Source organism: Balaenoptera borealis (assembly GCF_965194805.1).
Source record: "Balaenoptera borealis genome assembly, chromosome: 21".
Taxonomy (NCBI): Eukaryota; Metazoa; Chordata; class Mammalia; order Artiodactyla; family Balaenopteridae; genus Balaenoptera; species Balaenoptera borealis.
The window spans coordinates 2883622-2905248 of record NC_138880.1 but is presented as its reverse complement, the minus strand read 5'-3'; the positions used below and the strand labels follow the sequence as shown (position 1 = coordinate 2905248).

Sequence of the window (21627 nt, the reverse complement as noted above, 5' to 3'; positions counted from 1 at the left end):
TAAGTTAGGCTATGTCTGGGAAGAAGAAGAAGAGGAAGGAGAAGGAGAAGAAGAAACACAAATAACAAAGGTTTCATTCATTCATATGACCAATACTTCGTGAACATTTGCTATGTATTGTACTAGGTATAGTTCACTGACTTTAGCAGTAAATGAAACATCCCTGTCCTCATGAAGCTTACAGTCTAATGACCTTGGGAAGACAGAAAATATGCAAGATAAGTTAATATTTGTAAGATCTGATATGGTGATAAGCATTTTAGAGAAAAATAAAGCAAGGAAGAGGAACAAGGAGTAAGGAGTGTGGGTGTGGGGAGTGGATGGTTGCAAAGGGTGATTGGAGAAGGCTGCACTGAGAAGGGGAAATCTGAGTGAGGACCTGAAGGAGGTGAGGCGCCAGCCTCACAGACAGACAGGTAAGGAACTGTGAGTGCAGAGGCCCCGAGGGCTCGCCTGGCATGTTGGGGCCACAGCAAAGATGTCAGTGTGTCAGTGTGCAGAGAGCCGAGTGAGGACGGGTGACGGCAGGAGGTGTGGTGTGTGGGGCCTTACAGGCCACTGAGAGGATCTGGGCTTTTAACTGACTTTGGAAGCTTTTGAGCAGAGGAGTAGTGGGATCTGATTTCTCTTTTACCAGGATCACCTTGTATGGGGTGTCGGAAACAGGGAAGTGAATTAGGAAGCTAATGCAACAATCCAAGCAGATGAGGGTGGCATAGACCAGGGTGGAAGCAAAGGAGGTAGTGAGAAGTGTGCAGATTCTGTCGTATTTTGAAGGTTGAGCTGACAGGATTTGCTGATCAATGGAGGGTGGAAGAGAAAGAGAGTCAAGGATGACTCCAAGTGTTTGGGGGAGAACCGCTTGAAAGATGGAGTTGGGAAACTGAGCTGGGAAGAATCTGCAGGGGAGCAGGACTAGGCGGGGGACGTCAGCGCTCAGCTGTGGACATGGTGAGTTACAGGCATCTTTCAGACACCCAACGGTAGTGCTGCATAAGCAGTTGGAGATCAGAATTCAGGGAAGAGGTTGGTGCTGGAGCTATAAATTTGGAAGTTAGAATAGAAGTGGTATTTACACCCGTGAAATGGGATGAGATCACCAAAGGGGTGGAGGAAGAGAAAGAGAAAGTCCAAGGCAACGCTAAGAAGTTAGGGGGATGCGTAAGAACCAGCAGAGGAGGTTGAAAAAGTAGGAGGAGAGCAGGTAGATGCTCTTAATGGAATATTGTCAGGTTATTTTTACATGAAACTTTTTGCTCTCTAAAGTTTTCAGTTAGCATTTTCTCTACTCTGCTGTCTCCCTACACCCTGCAATCATCACTTCTCTTTTTATCAACACGTTCATTCTATCATTTTCAAGAAGAATGGAAGAGAGTGTTTATACCTATGTTCTAGCAATTTCTCACTTTGTCTCAAGCTAATTTGTTACGCCTGACCTAGTTACTAATATTTGTTTACTATTTTTTGCAAAAATAATTACTTCTAGAATTCACTAAAAAAGATATTTAATTAATATATAGGTTTCCAGGCTGATAGAAATTGTTTATTAATTAATTTGTGTTTAATTTCTGTATTTTTTGTTACAAAAGAAAAGAAGTGCCAACCACAGCTTCTTGAAATTATAACAAGAAAAATCGAGTGGAATGACTATACACATTAGAACCAGGATGTTGAATAAGTTCCATTCCTGGTATAACCAAAACTGTCCTCCACAATCATTTCATTCGGTGGGAGAAACTCTTCCCCGTAATTAAATGAAAACTTGGCAGGCCCAGAAATTGTTCAGCTCACTCTAGACACAGGGTCAGTTCAGTAATTAAACTACCCAGTCCTGGAGAGCCCAAACTTGACCTGACATCAGATCTTCTTCCCTGCTTAGCTGGAAGTGTGCTGTGGGAAGGAGAGTGTAGGTGACAACGTCTGCTCCTGTTCCACAGCCCTAAGTACCCACTGGGACACCTCCTCTTCTTACTGATACTCTCCAGCCCACCCCAATGGATAGACCACAGGAAGGTAGACCCCAGGCCAACTCTCTTGCACGTGGCCCACGTCTGGTCCACAAGAACACTCATGGCCCTTGCTCAGCAACTCTGAAAGTGCAAGCTAATCCCAACCACACAGCAGGGGATCTCGGGCCCTGCCCCTAGAGCACTCAACTCTCTCTCACACTGAGTTTCCTGGGAAGCAACAGTCTCCATTAGCTTTCTGGGACATGAGTGAGGCCACTATCCTCAGTGTTTTCCAGCTACAGGGAACAACTTCAAATTTCTCCAACGACTGTCTTTGAAGTCCCTTTATGAGTCTTGGGGTCATAGAGTAGAACCTCCCACCTTCCCCTAATGGGGAGTAGAACCAGGCGACAGCTCTAGTCACCGTGTCCTCCCAATCTCCTTACACTCACTTCTTTTTACAGCTTTGATCTAACTGTGGGATCCAAGATTGTGGAGCAGGATCTCAGGACCATTTCCTTAAAAATCTGTACATGGGGTGGAGGTCTGTTTCACATTCACTTTGTACACTTTCATATCTAATGCATTGACACCTCAGTGGAACCTGAGACAGAAAGAGCCCCATTCTACCTACCATCCTCTTATCTTTCTTGACTTGAAAGAGTCAAAGCATTTTTTTCTTGCTGTAAATACATGTGCACATATGTTTACATGGACATTTAAGTATATACATTACATATTGTACATCTGGATATAGCCTTAATCACCTCCATTGTAGATTTATATGTTTGAAGGCCATGACTGAGAGACTGGTACCCTTGTGGACAGAAATCACTGAAAAAATCCTCCATCTACACCTAGCCCAATTCACCACGACCACATTGTGGATATTGGGACACTTCATATTACCTATTCCTCATACCCATCCTGTCCAATTTGATAACTACTAGCCATATGTAGCCATTTAAATGTAAAAGAATTAAATTAAATTAAAACCCAGTCTCTGAGCCTGACTACTATATTTAGACAGTGCAGTCACAGAACCTTTCCATCATCACAGAGTTCTGCTGGACAGCACGGCCTCGCACGGGCTTTGGCACATAGGAGGCACTGAATGGCAAGTGAAGGTTTGGTCCAAAGATACTGTTACCAGAAGGGGGACCCAGAAGTGGGCTCTTGTCTAACACTCAGAAATGAATTGTCCGAGGAGACACACTTACTGACAAAGCAAAAGATTTTGTTGGGAAGGGACACCCAGGTGGAGAGCAACAGGGTAGGGGAACCCAGTAGAACTGCTCTGCCATGCGTGCGGCTTGCAGTCTCAGGTTTTATGGTGATGGGGTTAGCTTTGGGGGTTGTCTCTGGCCAATCATCTTGCTTGTGCCCATATTTGGTCTGACTCAGTGTCCTTCCTGATGGTACGTGCATCTCTTAGCCAAGATGGTTTCCAGCATGAGGGTTTCTGGGAGGTCGGCAGGACATATTATGGGCTGGCATCTCCTCCCTCCTTTTGACCCCTCCCGAATTCTCCAGGTTGGTTTTAGGTGGCAGCACCATGTTCCTTATTGGGACCTCCTATTGTGAGACAACTCATGCAAGTGGTTATTATCGTGCCTGGCCAAGGTGAGTGGTTTCAGCCAACAGTTCCCTAACAATACCATATGATTGCCCTGGTTTATTTTTCTGAGAATATAAAGCTTTTTAGTACAGTACTAGGTACTGACTCAACCATCAAGAACAAAAACCAAGGTACATAGGTATAGCTGCTTTTCTATTTCACACTTGAAATCCTATCTGCATCCTCCTACTCCACTAGAAAATGCTTTACCATCCAAATAATTACTGAAAATATTTGGGGAAAAGTCCCTATTTCCCTCAAAAAACAAATTACTTTTTCAGAATTATTCCAGTGAGAAGGAATTGTTTCAAAAGCAGTGTTTGTATTGAAGGGGGATTCCATATAAAAACTACTTTGCTGAAATAAGCATTTCACGTATAATATTTTTCCAGAGTAGAAATGACCTATGAAAATTACCGATGCCTGAGTGCGTTCACATTGTAAAAGTACCCTGGTGTTCAAAAGCAGTCTTTATTGTCACAATCCTCACAATCTTTCTGGCAAGGCTTTAGTGATAATGGCAAATCCCAGAAGCTGAATCTGTAAATGTTCTGAATTGTGACCCCAAGAAAATCAGACCAGACTAGACCTCAGGTGCAGAGATGACCACACCTTCTTTATTTACTTCCTTTTTATCTCCTGCCCAAGGCACATTGCCCAGCACAGAGGAGTTGCCCATCAAATGTTCCCTGAATGCATAGATGAATGAATTCTCTCTCCTTATTTTGGGAGGGACTAGCATGTGGTTTAGGGATTCCTTTGATTTCAGTGGCTCTACAGAGAGAAATGTTGGTGAGCACTGTCAACAAAGCAGGTAAGAGAACTTCCGATAGAACTCTCATCTCAAAATATCTGCTTTAGGAACTCTTACATTTGAAAATTTCTGTAACTGTGTTCATGAAAGGAGAGAAATCTACCCATTCTCTCTCCATTTCCCATTAAAGACCCTCATTCTGGACACATCTGCTGAATTACCTGCAAGAGTTGACAAGTTCCTGGGGCTGAATTCTGACCGAGTGGCTCTTTTCGAGTCACCTCACTTCTGAACTCTGTGAGCCCAGCTATTTTGGCCCTATTGATTCATATAAATCCACAGTCAGGAACCGTGGAGAAAAGGGTTTCTTTCCTTCAAAATCAGCTTTATTGATGGATAGTTTACATACCGTAAAACTCACCAATGTTAGTGCTGTGGTACTGTGATTTATAATAAGAAATATAGTTGGTCTTCCTCCTGCTCCTGACACAGAGCTCCTGAAGATCTCGAAATTCCTAAGTGGTGAGAGCAGAAGCGTCTTTTGTTATGTTGATGGCGTGACTTTAGAACCTTACCTGAGGGTGGGGGCTAGTTGCAAGGAGAACCAACCCTGTGATTAAAGGGCTAGAATTTTCAGTCCCACCCCCTTGACCTCTGGGAAGGGGAGAGGGGCTGGAGGTTGAATTGATGCCAATTGCCAGTGACTTAATCAACTGGGCCTATGTAATGAAGCCTCCTTAAAAAAACCAAAAAGATGAGGTTCTGGGTTGGAGAACACAAGGAACACAATCTTGCCTTTCGTTCCTTAAGGATGAGCCCTTAACCTGTCGCCTCTGATGCTATGTCCAGGTAGATAGTGTCAGAATTGACTTGAATTGTAGGACACCCATCTGGCACTGGGGAACTGCTTAGTGGTGTGGGGAAAAACCCACACACGTTGAAACTGGTGATAAGAATTGTTAAGTTCAGAGTTCAGTGAGCTTTGGCAAATGTATCGAGTTCCGTAAATCACCACTACAATCAAGATATTTCACACCGGGGCTTCCCTGGTGGCACAGTGGTTAAGAATCCATCTGCCAATGCAGGGGACACAGGTTCGATCCCTGGTCCGGGAAGATCCCACATGTGGCGGAGCAACTAAGCCCGTGTGCCACAACTACTGAGCCTCCACTCTAGAGCCCGTGAGCCACAACTACTGAAGCCTGCGCGCCTAGAGCCTGTGCTCTGCAACAAGAGAAGCCACCGCAATGAGAAGCCTGTGCACTACAATGAAGAGTAGCCCCCACTCGCCCCAACTAGAGAAAACCCGCGCGCAGCAACGAAGACCCAACACAGCCAAAAATAAAATAAATTAAAAAAAAAAAAAAGATATTTCACACCTTCTCCCCCCCAAATTTCCATGCCCCTTTGCAGTCAACCCCTCCCTCCAGACCCTGGATCCCAACAACTACTAACTCGCTTTTCTCTCCGCTGTAGTTTTCCCTTTTCTAGAATCCCACATAAATGTAATCATGCAGTATGAAATCTTTTGTTGTCTGCCTGCTTTCACATAGATTCATACATGTTTTTATACGGATCTGTAGTTTTTCCTCTTTGTTGTTTAGTAGTGTTCCATTATATGGATATATCAATATAATTTGTTTATTCAGCAGGTGATGGACATTTGGGTTGTGTCCAGTTTTTGGCTATTACAAAGAAAATGTTATGAACTTCGATATTCAAATTTTTGTGTATAGTGCATATGTTTTTTTCTTGGATAAATATCCAGAAGTGATATTTCTGGGTCATATGGTTAATGTATGTTTATTTTTTTTTAAACGCAAAACAGTTTTCCAACGTGGCCATATTATTTTGCTTTCCCATCTGCAATGTTTGAGAGTTCCAGTATTCTACATTGTTGCCAACACTTGATATTATCAGTTTTTTAAAATTTTTGGCCTTTTGTGTATGTAGAGTGGTATCTCATTGTAGTTTGACTAGCATTTCTTAATGTTAAATAATAATTGAGCATCCTGTCATGTGCTTATTTTCAATTTGTATGTCTTCTTTTGTAAAGTGTCTATTTAAATCTTCTGCCCATTTTCTAAAATGGAATCTTTTTGTCTTCTTTTTATTAAGTTGTAAGAATTCTTTATATATCCTGAATCCAAGTTCTATATCAGATAGGTATTTTGTAAATACATATTTATAAATGTATTTGTATTTGTAAATACATATAATTTTCTCCCTGTTTTTGGCTTGTCTTTTCAGTTTCTTAAGTGTCTTTGAAGAGCAAGAGTTTTTAATTTAAATGAAGTCCAATCTGCCATTTCTTCTGTTATGGTTTGTGTTTTTTTTGTTTCCTAAGAAATCTTTGCCTAATACAATGTCACAAAGATTTTCTCCTATGTTTGCTTCCAGAAGTTTTATAATTTTAACTCTTATGTTTACATTACAACTGAATTTTTTTATGTGGTATGAGTTAAAGGTCAAGGTTCCTTTCTTCCTACATGGAGAGCCAATTGTTCTAAAACCATTCTTGAAAAGATTACCCTTTCCTCACGTAGTTATCTTGTTGAAAATCAACTGAGCATATATGTGTGGGTCTATTTTTGAACTCTCTTCTATTGCATTGATCTTACCAGTTTTTAAAAAATTTTGGCCTTTTGTGTATGCTAACTAAATAAGAGTGGAAGATAAAACCACGAGCAAAAGTCTCAGCGTCATAGAGGGAACTAGGAGGAACACTAGAGATGATGTAACCAGACCTCTTTGCCTTACAGGTGGGGAAACCCTTTACAGATTCTTGGCACAGCTTGAAAGACACTTGTTTGAGTACCGTCATCATAATATTTTACTTTATAAATGTCCTAGGTGGACACATCCCATGATCTGCTCTATTTTGGATCAATGATCACCTTCTAGGGGGGCCTTCCTGCCACTCAGCGTGACTTGGGGATGGATGCTCAGGCCACTGGACCCCTGAGGGGGGGGACCACTGGAGGAGGCCAACCTGGGGGCAGTGGGTCCTATCTGGGCCCTTCACTCCAGCCACTGTCTTCACTTGTCAAATGAGTTACAAATAAAATGCTTTTAAGATTTGTAGAGCAATTTAATATTTTTAAAAAATCAACATTTCATCCTCTTACACTAACCCCAAACACACACCCACACACCTCAGAAATGAGACGTGGTTTTATCTATCCCTTATGTTTATTTGTTAAACATAATGTTTAGAAACAAAATTGAAAGCCAAGTTGATTTCTTTCGTAATTTAAGCTATATTAACCTGCTACTGATTTTTTTCAGATGAAAAATATTTCCAGAAAAGGATTAGTAATTTGTAGTTGATGGATATTCAACATTAATGTCAGACTGTAGAACTTGCCTCTCATTTTGTTGTGAATATAAGTTGAATATGCACATATTACAGTTAAAGAACTTCTGAAACTTTTAACAATAAGAAGGAGGGCTACTTTAATGCTCCAAATTTTGTCATTTGGTTAAAATGTCATGTAGTTGTCACACACACAAAAAACAACAGGACATCTTCAAATCCATTTTGTTCAGAAAAAAAGACTTTTTATGTGATTTCTAAAAGTTATTTAATAGCTAGAGATACACAATCATCATATTTTTGGATATGAGATTTTTTTCTCCTTTAATTTTTTTCTTCTTTTTGGTTTACTATAGAAATTGCCCATACTAGTTTATATTGCTGATGCTGTTATGGTGCTTTTATAGTAAATGATTGATTCTAGAATGGTTATCCGTAAAAGGACATTTTTCTTTTCTCTTTTAGAATATATTTGTTTTTCAAACCTTAATTTTTATTTCTTCTAAGGAGTAGGGTTTCTATTGCATCTAAAGGATCTATGTAGATGTAGGGCTTAAAAGTGAGAATCAGGACAGATTTTAAACCTCTTCTTTCTTGCTCTCCTTCTCCTTCTGTCTCCTTTCTACCCTGTTCTGCTTACACCCAGCCCTGCACCCTTGCCTTGGTGACCTCCCTAGGATTTATTTTCTCTTTCCTTTTCCCTGGGCTCCCTCTCAGCCTCGCTGTAAAGTTCTTAGTCTATCCCTGGTCTTCTCAGCCTGTTGTCATAGTGACAACCACACTCCCAGGAGTAGCAGTCTCATGAGTGGTTGGGATGGACCTGACACCAGGTCCCACAAACAAGCCTGTAACTGTGTGGACTTAGCGGCTCTGGGCAGACGTTTAGCAGCTGGGCCAGAGCTGTCACCATATGGTGTTGTTAGAGAGAAAGAAAGAAAAACGAGAAAGAAGCCTACACTATTAAAAACCTAGGCTGGGGGGGGCGGCTAGCAGGCGCCGGGGGCCGAGTGGCAGAATGAAGACCAACGACCTGGCAGCAGCCCCCGGGGATGCTCTGGGCATGGCCTCGGGAACCCCACAGCAGAACAGCCAGAAGGCAGAGGAGAACCCCAGCCTCCTGGACGCGCTCCTCCGCGACTTCCCAGCCCCGCTGGGCCCGGAGAGCCCTTTGCCATGGAAGGTCCGAGGGACGATGCTGATCCAGGAGGAGGTGGAAGGCGAGCTGGCTGAGCTGGCCGTGGGCTTCCTAAGCAGCAGGAGCGCTCGGCTGCCACTCGCTGCCTGCCTGGCTGCTGCAGACGGACCTTCCTGAGTTCAGGATGTTGCCGGAGCAGGAGGAGGAGGAGGACGGCGATGAGGAGGAGGAGGCCCCTGTGAGCCTGCTGGACGCTGCAGGCCTGGCGCGGAGCCTCTTTGACCGGCTCTGGGAAGTGTGCTGCCAGTGGCAGAAGCAGGTGCCCGTGGCTTCCTGGGTCCCGCAGCGGCAGTGGCTGGTCTCCGTGCACGCCATCCGGAATGCCCGCTGCAGGATGGAGGACCACACGTGTGCCTCCCAGCCTTCAACCTGCTCTTCGGCCTATCGGACTCTGTGGACCGCGCCTACTTTGCCGTGTTCGATGGGCACGGAGGGGTGGACGCCGCGAGGTACGCGTCTGTGTACATGCACGCTGTTGCTGCCCACCAGCTGGAGCTGCCCACTGACCCCGCGGGGGCCCTGCGAGCAGCCTTCCGCTGCACCGATGATATGTTCCTCTTGAAAGCCCCGCGAGAGTGCAGATAAAAGCTACGTTTACAGTGTACCCTCATCTATAAGCGTGCAGCAGAATTACGTCTAAAACAACACAAGTACGGTAAAAAACACCTTATTGCTAAAAAATGCTAGCCATCATCTGAGTCTTCCAGTCGTGATCTTTTTGCAATAGGAACATCAAAGATGACTGCTCACAGGTCACCATGACAGAGAATAATAATAATGAAAAAGTTTGAAATATCGCAGGAGTTACCAAAATGCGGCACAGAGACAGGAAGTGAGCAAATGCTGTTGGAAAAATGGTGCCAATAAACTTGCTCGGCGCAGGGTTGCCACAAACCTTCAATTTGTGAAAAACGCACCATCTATGAAGGGCAATAACGCGAAGCAGCAACACGAGGTCCACCTGACCCTCCCCACCCCCCAAACACCTCCCCCGGGCAGGTCTCCCTAGGCTGCTGGTGTCCGCAGTTAGCGCGATGAGGCGCGTTTGTTTCTGAAAGAAGAAAGGACGCATCCGGTCCCTCTGTGACCTTACCGCCCACTGAACTTCACCTCGGAACCTCGGGGGTCCTCCTAGCAGGGTGGATACTAAGATCGTGTCCATTTCTGAGATCGGGAAACAGGCCCGGAGAGCTGAGGCCTGGCCCAGTCGACAAGGCAGGAGGAGACGTGGGGCGGGGAGGGAGGCACCGTCATCAGATGCTCTGAGCACAGACCTCACCAGAATTAACAAGGCTGCATTTGAATCTGAACAGAAAACCTTCCAGGTCTAAGACTGTGAGCTGGGAGCCCCGCCACCCAGGAGCTCAGGGCTGCCGCTCTAGTCAAGAAAGAATTCTCTGAAGCAGAGCTGTTTAGCTTAGGCTGTGTTTATTAAAAACACCTTTGCTGAGACGTTAAAAAAAAAACAAACCTAGGCTGGTTCATTGCCTGCTCACTGATGAGGAGTTAAAGGACAAGGTAAAGATAGGTACAAATATTTAGAGAAATGTGACTATAGACAGATGACATTCTGGATAATAAGGGAAGTGACGTAATTTTAGAACATAGTGAGCCACAGACTTAGGGAAACTAGTTGGAAAAAAAATCTCCATTTGAAAAGGACCTAAAGGGTCTCGGAGGAAAACTTGGCAGAGACTAAACAGTCAAATTAGTGAGTGTCTTTAGAATTAAGGCTAGATCAGGACGAAAATCTGAAAGAGAACAGTTTGCTCCATATAATACCATTTTACCAATAACACTACGTCACAAGCCTAGTTCACCCAAGTATTACATTATAGTAAGAATCCAGTAAAGCAAAGGTTGAAGGATGAAAATAAAAGTCCTTCCTCCATCCCCTCCTCCCCAAATTCATGGAATCGTGGACCTGGAAATCATCTATTTCAACCTTACCCTCAAGGCAGGAAGCCCTTATACAGCAGTTTTAACAGGTGGCCATCCAGGTTCTGCTTCATTACTTCCGGTTGACAGAGAAGTGAGTCATTGCTTCACAAAGCAGCCCATTCTATTTTTAACAAACTTCAGGTAAAAATCCTCCACTAATAAAGAGCTAACACTCATGCTCTATGTACTCTGTGCTAGGCAGAGGCCTCCGTGCATTAGCTGGGAATCCCCACACGACCCTGTGCAGCAGGCCCGTGGCTCAGAGCAGCTAACCCCACCACAGCAAGGACGGGATCTGGATTTAGGTCCAGCCTGACCCCAGAGCATCCCATGTAACCCCTGTGCCGTGGGGCCGCAGGTCACACATGCCTCCCTGTAGCTTCAGCCATTCACGCTGGTCTGGACACCAGCGGTCAAGCCACCACTCCCATTCCTCTTCCACTCCAATAGCCTTCAGACACTTGAAGATGGCAACTGTCATCTCCCCGCCCTGCCCCGCAACTCCTCTCCTCACTGTTTATTCAGCGGCAAATTTTTGGAAGCCTCTTTCATCTGGATGACCATCTTCTCAGGATGGGTACTGAAGAGCAAACACAGTAGATAAGGTATAAACAGAGTAATAATTACAGATGAAATTGTCATGTTTTGGCTACCAGATTGAGTGGAGGAAAAGATTTTATAGGTAACAAGCATAAAAATTATCTTTATAAATATTTGCTACTGCATGTATTTATGTGTACTCGCAAATCTTTTCATTACTAACATAGTAATTATCGTTCTAAACACATTATAGTGCTGCATAATGATAACTTATTGCCCAAACTGAATTATATTTCAGGAGCTAAGAATGAATTTGATGGATGCAACCATTTCTGTGCATCTCTGCTACCATGGCAACCAGTTAAAATAGGTTTGTTTAATTAATTAGTTGTCGGTAAAGCACTATGAAGATGAAAACTGCTATTAATAGATGCACAGTGTTTGGTATCAACGCTAGTGTGATTAACATAAACATAAAGTATTTATGGCCGGAGTAGACCAATTCGTTTTCCATTAACAGCCATATTTCATCATTGAATTAAGAAAAGGATTTTTTAAAACTTTTATCACCTTTTTATTTTTAACAAATTTTCTAGTCTCTCTTTTATGCTTCTCTTGGCCAAATCTTAACAACTCACATCATACACTCAGGCAGAAGAAAAAATTAGTGATAACCAAAGTTTCCTGATGAAAAAGGATCATCTTCTGATGGTGGTGACAATACTCAAATGCCACTGCTGAGCTTTTCCGTTTCCTAAAGCTGAATGCAGGGTATGGAGATTGCCCCGAGTGAGAGCTGGGGGAATGGCCACATCATCTGCCAGGACCTATTTCCCAAAATGGCACAAGGGTTGTTTGCAGGGAGCTTGTCAACCTCCCTTAACTCCCACCAATGCTTATGCAAAGTAAAAAACCGCTGCTTGCCATGCAGATGGAACTATGTGACAAGCTCTCCAGATTGTCAAACCTCCAAACAGATGGGCCCCAGGTCTGCCACAGGTTGAAATTCTGGAGCTGCCGTTGCTCCTTTCCTACCTGCCTCCTTGCTGTGATCTCTTGAGTCTCCGGGGAGATCTTGTAGCTGAGCTACTATCATGGAATTTAGAAGTGGGAAGACCCACCCACCCTCTACTCTAGCTCCCTGCATTCTAACAGGTGAGGTATTTCACAGATGAGGAAAAACAAAGTTCAGAGTTAGCTGAACTCAGAGAGTGCTGGGGTGGGCTGGGCTGGGCTGGGCTCCATTTGGATTGTGGTAGGGTTACGTGGGTGGTTGGAAGTCTTATCCTCAGGTAGACTGAGAATACCTTCCGCTATCCTAGCTTAAACCAGATCCATGAACCTCTGGCTGGGTCCATTTAAATGGATTCAATGGACTACCTCATTGCCAGTAATTGAAATGTCCGCGTTTACATGAGGGCAAGGAGTGAATGCTCAGGCCTGGGCTCCTCTTTAGATGGTGGCACACCCCAGTGCCCACCTGGGGCCAGAATAAGACAAAGGATGAACATGACTTCAGTATTTCCCTTCCTCTGAATACCCTGTGCTTGCACGTTGGCTTCTGTAGCAGTGTCTTACGCTCTTTAACATCCCTTGGTGCTAAGCATGCTCAGATGTTAACATCTGCAGCCCTCCCACCGCACGTTAGATTTACCCCTCCTTGGAGTCAGCCTTTGTGACTGACAAGGACTCTTACAGAAAAGGCATCACCAGCATCTCCATTCCCAGGTTATGTATTTGTGGTTTAAAAGAATCCTTCAGTCTGTTAAGCCTAAGGAGTGATTGAAAATGGCAATTTCAAGTCTATGGAAGATCAGTGGGAGAATTCCTGTGCTGAAGAATCTAACCTGAGAAAGAAAGGTCTGGCTTGCAAGATACCAGATGGGATGCTGTTCAAATGCAGCTTGTATGTAACTGCCTGCTGGAGGTGCTGTGGACGGAATGCAGGTGACCTTGGGCCAGATGGCCTTTCAGGTGCCTCCAGCCCCGAGATTCTTAATGACTGTGTTGCATGAATGGCGGCTCGATTCACTGGTGGTCAGTGGCCACTTGGAGAGGCTTTCTTACACCTCTACAGAGCTCTGTCCTTAGCCCTGGCAGTGCTTATCAAACTGTATCAGTTCAGAAAGTTGGAATTATCAGCCCCATGTGGCGTAGTGAGAAAGAGGCACTCACAAGCTCTCAACAAGTGGGGGCCATGGGCTGATCTAACAAGGTGGCACTGGAAGACCTTCTCTTTATCAAAATACCCATCTCTCTTCTCATCCTTATCATCTGTTTTGTGCTCCTATCTCAACATCTACCTTCTCTTCCCTAACACTAAGCCCTGTGTCTAAATATATGATCCTTTTTCCTTTCTTTACAGGATTTTGTTCACTCAAGAGGTCTTCCCTGAACTCTGCTAATCTCCCCAATTTATATCTTACCTTTCTCCTTCCTTTATATTCCAAACTCTTACCAAAAGAAATAATATCTGGGACTTCCCTGGTGGTGCAGCGGTTAAGAATCTGCCTGCCAATGCAGGGGAGACGGGTTCTATCCCTGGTCTGGGAAGATCCCACATGCCGCGGAGCAACTAAGACCGTGCGCCACAACTAGTGAGCCCGCGCTCTAGAGCCCGCAACCCACAACTGCTGAGCCCGTGCTCCGCAAAAGAGAAGCCACCGCAATGAGAAATGTTTTAGTTAGGGTGGTCTGAGGAGATGATGTTGGAGCATTGACCTGACAATGAGGGAACGTACCACAAAGACGGGAGGGGAGCCTGGGGAGAGGGCAAAGGTCATGAAATGGGAGCAGTGAGAGGATCCTTGTGGTTGGTGCAGAGCACTAAGGACCAGGGCTCAGCATGAAGGCTGGAGTCCAGGTCTTTGGGCCTGAAGGCTATGCTCAGAATTTGGATTTAGATTTTAACTGGTGGGGATACCTTAGAGGATTTTAAGCCTGAGAATAACTTGGCCTGATTACATTTTAAAAGATCACCTACTGCTATGTGGAGAATAGATCATGGAGTTTGCAGCAGGACAAGAGTGATGACAGGAAGACCTATAAGATTCAGTTGTCAGGTAAGAGAGTCTTGGGGCTTGGACCAGAATATCCATGCAGGTGACGAGCTTGCTGAAGAAGCTACATGTGAGAGGCTGTGTCCCTTATTACTGGAAGTATCCGGGAAAGGGGGGAAGTCAGGGATGTTGCCCATGAGTCAGGTTTGGACAACATGGTATGGAAGGTTTTGCTACCGCCAACATTCTACACCCTATGAGACTTGATCCCATTTTATGTAGAACCTGCCTTATCTGCTTTCTATATGGCCCCATAACCCTGTAAGTCAGAAGACAAAAGGGACAGGCATTAGCGCAGAGGTCAGAGCTAACTGGAGCTGGTCTAGCTAGTTATCCTACCTTTAGGAGCTGACCGGTCCCCAGTGTAGTAGGGTGATTTGCCATAATGAATGAGCCCCATTGCATGACACCCACTTTACTTATTTACGTGGAGTCAGAATCCCCTGAGCCTTAAATTCATAGTAAAAGGGGTATCAATTTCTGAAGATTAAATGAGGGAATGTATAAAGTTTATAGAAATCTAAGTTACTAAAAAGTATAAATTTTTATAGAAATCTGTTACTATTCTTACTTAAATGAAATTCAGTGCAAAAGGTACAATAAAATGTTTTATAATGTGCTCTGTCCCTTTGGAAAGCTGTAACTGCTGGAAATGCTACAATTCTTGAACTTGCTGGGCCAGACCCAAGGACAGCTACGTGTCTTTGTATACAAAGTTAATATGTGTCAGACAAACACGCTGGACTATAAGCCCAAGCAAATTTTCAGTAATGAGACAAGGGTAAGAGTAAGAAGTAAGTGTGTCCCAACATGCTCTGAACAACCAGTATTCCTCTGTTTTCATGTCATCAGCACAATTTTTCTGCCATTTTATCTTTTCTCACGAAAAAGAAACCAAAAACTGTGATTTCTAATATTATTTCAAAATCGTGCTTTTCCTATGTGGTTTTTAAAAAAATATCCATTTATTTTTTTAAATTAATTAGTTTATTTATTTATTTATTTTTGGCTGCGTTGGGTCTTCATTGCTGCACACAGGCTTTCTCTAATTGCGGCGAGCGAGGGCTACTCTTCATTGCAGCGCGCGGGCTTCTCATCAAGGTGGCTTCTCTTGTTGCAGAGCATGGGCTCTAAGCGCACGGGCTTCAGTAGTTGTGGCATGCAGGCTCAGTAGTTGTGACTCTTGGGCTCTAGAGCGCAGGCTCAGTAGTTGTGGTGCACGGGCTTAGTTGCTCTGCGGCATGTGGGATCTTCCCGGACCAGGGCTTGAACCCGTGTCCCCTGCATTGGCAGGCGGATCCTTAACCACTGCACCACCAGGGAAGCCCTCCCATGTGGTTTTATAGATAGCAAAGGAATGAAGAAACATATTTGAAAAAGGGAGACAAGAGATAATCAAAACTGAATTTTGTTCTAATTCTCTTCTGAATTCTTTAACTTGTACATTGTCATAATTCAGATCTTTACATGAATTTCATCATCAAAGAAACTTTAAGGGGAAAGGAGAATTTCTCTTTTCATTAAAATTGTTTTATTTTATGTGTATGTGTTTATATGGAAACAAAACAAATCTGATGAGAAACAGCTGGATGAACATGTGGTTTCAAAACCGTTACATAATAAAAGAGGAAAAGACTCAGATTCCCACATTGCACCCAACATATGGTATTTCATCCCTACAGCACCCCTCCCCCCACTTTTTAAAGGACATCAAATTCTAAAGTGATTTCACAGGTGACCCACCTTCTAGGATTACATTCTGCAAACTTATTTCCCTCCACATGCTTAGTGAAATGCGGGGTGAGGCTCCCAGATAAGTGAGCCCCCAACATGTTCTTCTCCAAGCAAGCCTAGGTGTGTGTTTAAAACCAAAATGTCAGGCATGATAAATCTAGGTCTATAATATATAAAGTGAAGAAAATCATACGTAACAGAAGAATATCAATGATTGACATATCAAAAACCTTTAATTCTATGCCAGCAAAGTAGGTTGTCTATAAGTTGACCAGGTCCAGACACCAACAGAATTTCTGCAGTTTTCTTTAAAAAAAGGTCTGGGACATAAACAAAAGCACCTCATGAAAGTGCTTTTTTCACGGGTCACTGAAACTCAAAATCACTGAGTTTATGAAGAGTTCAAAGGAATATCATAAATCCACATAATAGGCTTGAGCACTGGCTTGGGTGCTTTAATTTCATTCATAACACTTGATATTGCTGCCAAAAGTTCAATTTTCTCTCTCTTTCTTTCTAATTGAATGAAATACCTTTAAAAGAATCATACTTCCTAAAAAGAAAGCACAGCTTTACAAGAGAAGAATGATGACTCTCATCTCCAGTTAAATACAACTTCCATCTTGGTAAAATTGAATAAAGGAATATGCTACCAGCGAGTTGGCCAGTAATGCAGGTAGGAGGGAGGGAGTTACAAAAAGACCGGGTCCTTACTTATCCTACCGCCTCTCCCCAGGAATCTGGTACATGTCCATAAACTACTTTGACCTTATAGAAAATGGGTGGAACAGAAAAGAGTAGAAAAAAAAAAAGAGTAAAGACCCAAGACATGAAGCATGTTAACCAGGAGGCCAGGTCTATGTTCAGCATCAGACCACACATTTTGCCAAATATCATAGACTGGCAAACAGCATATTTGGCCAAAATGATTGTGGTAAGAATCCACAGGTGTGGAATCATGCTACATAAACAAGATCTCGAAGCAGTTTTAGTGGTAGCTCAGGGTCAAAAACCTTTCCATTTACTGTGATATTCAGCCAAACAGAGCTCCCACACAATCCTCTCATCTGGTCATGCTTTTGTGGGGCTGTGGACTCTACAATCCCTCCCACCTGGGAGGAAAATGGGATCCAACCTATTACTTTTGCAGGCCACCTTTAGGTTCATAGCTGGGGGGAACTACCGTGACCACATATTGTGTCAGGGCTCAGATACTCACATAGGCATTAACCACATGATGATTTTTCTGCAGGACCTGAGTCTTTTTCGTCTCCTCTCCCCACGCTGCTGGCCAGTCTCCCAGCTCAGGGTCTGGAGCAGCTGCGTCTGGGGATCTGTGCTCAGGACTGTGCCCTGCCCCTACTGCAGTCCCCCCACCCCACCCCTCGAACAACCGCATTCAGGACTAAGTAAGATTCTGTGCTGCACCCAGCTCCTCCCTGTCAGGGCCTATCACTTGTATTGATCGCTCTCTGCTTATTACTCTTGCCCAGGCATTCATCACCTCACAGCTGACTAATTCCTGCAATCTCCTGGCTGCTTTCCCCCCTCAAACCCATGCTGCAAACTAGTGCCAGCCTATACCTTCAATGGTAGCCTCCCTTCTCTGAGCCAGACTGGGGTAACGCAAACAACCTGGACTTTGGAGCAACAGATGGGATTCAAATCTAGGCTCCATGATTAATTAAGTCACTAACCAAGTCACTCTACCCTTAAACCCGTTTACTAACCTGTAAGTGTGTTAATCCCCACCTGGTTATCAAATAGATTAAATAAGATTATATCAATTGTATCCTTGAAAGCATCTAGTACCCGGTTTATAGCAGATATTAAATGAATGTAAATTATTATCTGTTCTTTTTCACTGTATTTACTGTTCTTTGTCAACTCATTCCATGGTCTTTAATCTAGTCACCAAGACCAGGTCTTTTTCTCTAGGAGTTTGCAGTCTGGTGCAAACAGTAAAACATTGGTGTATTCCCCCCCTTTTTGGACCAAATTCAAGACAACATTTATTCAACAAACACAGAGTTAGTGTCAACTAGATACTAGATGCTGTACAAGCCAACTATATCAACATGGAATACAATAAAACATGAAAAATACTGTGAGAGCAAAAGAACTATGAAAGTTCTATGAGAACCTTGTTCTGTGGTGTACCACAAAGCTTCACAGAAGAGATTCTCCAAGGATGAATAGGAGTTTGTTGGAGAGATGGGGAAGGCTATACAGAAAAATGTGAAGGCCTAGGTATGCTCTGGGGAGACAGGCAGATGAGACTTTTGAAGAAGTTAAGGCCCAAATTGTGAAAATCTTTGAATGCCATTATAAAGGGTTTGGACTTTGTTACAGGCAATTGAGAGAACATTTTAAGGAGAGAATGATATGAAACCGAGAGATTCACAGTTCCATTGAAAAAGTTCACCAAAGGGCCGGGATATTTCTCTTATATGTCTTTTATTTTGAATATATCAGAAGTGTTAAGGGAGTTGAGACTGACAGTAGCCAAACTCCCTTGAACACAGCCAAGTATCTTTCCTGGAAAAATAAGAAGCATTTCTAAGCAAAACCATAAAGCTCTTGAAAATAGCAGTTCCCAGTAGTTGTTTTCTAGGACTGATTCTACAGAAGTTTACCCAAGTGATTAGAAAACTCTTTGCTCTTGCAAAGATGAGGTCTCTTTACCTAACAAAAGAAAGGTAATAATCCCTTACCTCCGTAACATTTCTCCATTAAGAGGGGAAGGAAATTCTAGAAATGGAAGAAAGTAAAAGAAACCAGCCCTCTGATTCAGCCAAAATCAACTGAGGTTGGCTGTGTTGACAGGAGGCTGCTAACAATTGTTGGGCACCTTCTAGGTGTCAGCACTATGCTGGATGCTTTATACACGTGATCTCATTTAATCCTCACAATAACCTACCAAGTAGGCATTTTTACTCCCAGTTGAATTCAGGGCTTTCGTCAGTCTAATTACTAGTTTCTCAAATGTTTTCCTTTAAATCTTCTTTTTGTCCATAACCATCATCCCTTACATCTTGTTCAAGTTTAGTTTGGGTACAAATTTTACTGGAATTATCCAATAGGAAACAAGAAAATATGTGTAGAACAAAGATGAAATAACTAGATCTTACACTTTCGGACCTGACAGGGACTCTGATTTTAGCATTGATCAGTTTCCTTTCTTGGGCTATCACTTATTCATTCAGCAAATATGAGCTAAGTTCCTGGCACCATGCATCTGGCTGAGGTCAGACTTAGCAAAGGGCCATGCCTACTCTTTCTCACTCAGTCCTGGCACTCTACCCCTTATCATTCCCGTCTGCCTCTTAAAACACCCAAGTGTAACTTTGCCTTGAATTTCCAAGGCAAGGTAAACTTCTTTTTTCTTCCAAGTTTGATGCAATATTGGATTACCCGAGTAAAACACCAGGATGCTAATCCTTTTAGTAAGATCTGATGAGGTTTTGTTAAAGCTGACAAAGGAAGTTTCAAAGAAATACTGTTGACACTGCTAAACAGTATTTAATACTGAAGCTTACTATCATTCAAGTCTTGGCAAGTGAAATGGTTGGTTGGTCTTGCGATAGAAGAAAAGGCATTAAATTGGATAGGAACAGGGACAAAGTTCTCAGGTGTGGGCCTCAGGTGTGCACCTGTTTTTGATCAAGAGTGATCTCTATCCTCAGGTGAGCACTTGTTTTTGATCAAGAGTGATCTCTATCCAACCTCAGTTCACATAGCACCTGGAGAGTGAGGGGTTAAATCTTAGGGCTGGCAGCCCTGGGACCTACAGCTGCCAGCAATTACATTTGTCAGCATTTCCTCTGCAAACCCCACTACCTCCCTGGGGCTCAGTGCCAGCAGGTCTCTTACTCCTGTGTATGTGGGGACATGAATCTCTTTGCAGGAAGCAGGAACTAAGCTAGGTGCTTGAGTAGATGAAGTACTTAAGAGCCTCAGGCGAGCAATGCAGTGCCACTCAGCTGTTTATTTGCTAATGACAAAATGCATTGCTGATTTGCAAGCATGGAGGTCTCTAACTGCGCAGTCCTTGGCACTCTGGGGTAGCCCTCATGTTCCTCCAGGTTATAGCAGTAAGATGCATTGTGCAGATTTCATTACAAGCAAGGGATTCAGGATCCTGTAATTGGAGAGGCCATAAAATGGTCATTTATCGTAAAATATCTCCTAGCCGGATGATATAATCCTGCCATTAGGGACTCAGGCCCTGAGATAAGCATCATTCTTCCTGCAGCGTCTTCCTCCGATACAAGCCTCTGGGAGGTGGAGCGTGCAGGGGACAGATGAATGGAAGAAAGGACAAAGAAGAGGGAGACACAGAGCGTGGTGAGGGAAGGAAACAGCCTATGCTGCGTGCACAAGCACACTGCTGAGCCCAGGGGACAGGGAGCACGTCTGTCTATCAGCCATTCCCCCGCTTCTTGCATAATACAAGGTGGGTATTCAATAAGGACGTGCTGAATGATGTGACTTAAAAGGCAGAGGACCAGCTCTCTCCTGCCTAAGAACGGGAGCCCATCAGAACAAGGATCCCAAGGTGCCTGTGCTCCTGGCAGAATCTTCCCCAGGGCCGATGCTGTGGCCAGGTGGGCCTCCTGCTCTGAAGTTTCTGCTGTCAGGTGACACCTACACACAGCCTAGTGTCATTGAGTGTCTTGTGGTTGAATATTTTTAGTGAAGTTTCATGCACATTCGCCTTCTATCCTTGCTTATGCATCCTCTCCACTGAATGGCCTGGCAGCACCCTTGGCTTGCCCAAACCTGGAGACAAGTAGCGTTTGCACATCCAGAGTTTCCAAAGAACAGGGCAGACGCCTCTAACTCATTCTCCTGAAGCCTCGCGAGAAGTGGCAGCCAGGGTGAGGCCAGGCTTGATGACCGCCCCCGGGACTAAAATTAACCCAAATGCCAGTGGGTCTGGTGGGACAATGGAGCCAACCTCCTGGCCCTTCACTGAGAAGCGGTCCCGCCCTCTCCTACAGGGCACAGAGTCCTGGCAGACCTATCACCTAGGTGGCAAGAGCAGTTAGAGATGTTTTTTATGGGATCTTTTATGAGGGCAGAGTGTACTTTCTCCCCATCTAAAGCCCACACCTTTGAAAGTCAGGTTCCTGAAGAAATGGTTTATAGCCCTGAGCATGTGAAAACCATTTAGCTCACAAAGATATATGGATAAAATAGTGAAAGGTGCTCAGCTGCTGAATTAATACTTTATGTACTCTGAGCAACTTAACTGCCAGAATGCTATATATCCTCATATATCCTTGTGGAGAAAGGACGGAAGAAAGACAGGAGGAGACCCCACATCATCAGCGTGGTGGGTAAACGTGAGACCTGTGAGATGCTGGGCTGCAAGGTGCTTGTGAATCCGTAAGCAGCTGCTTTCACAAAATAGGGAAAACTCACTGCTAGCGTCCGACCTAGTCTATACGAGCAGGGAAGCAAGGAAACAATCACGTTTTCTCACTTTACGCAGATTTGGCAGAGCTGCCTTAGGCTC

The 21627-nt window shown here is 43.9% G+C and overlaps 1 protein-coding gene and 1 pseudogene across 7 annotated transcripts in view; one reads left to right on the top strand and one right to left on the bottom strand.

The window, feature by feature from the left end:
* PSD3 (pleckstrin and Sec7 domain containing 3) overlaps window positions 1-21627 on the bottom strand; it is a 568569-nt gene that overhangs the window by 497524 nt on the left and 49418 nt on the right. The gene's annotated exons all lie outside the window — the stretch shown is intronic.
* LOC309619591 (protein phosphatase 1F pseudogene) lies at window positions 4832-15677 on the top strand (annotated as a pseudogene). The gene has a single exon. The product of its transcript is annotated as a protein phosphatase 1F pseudogene (transcript).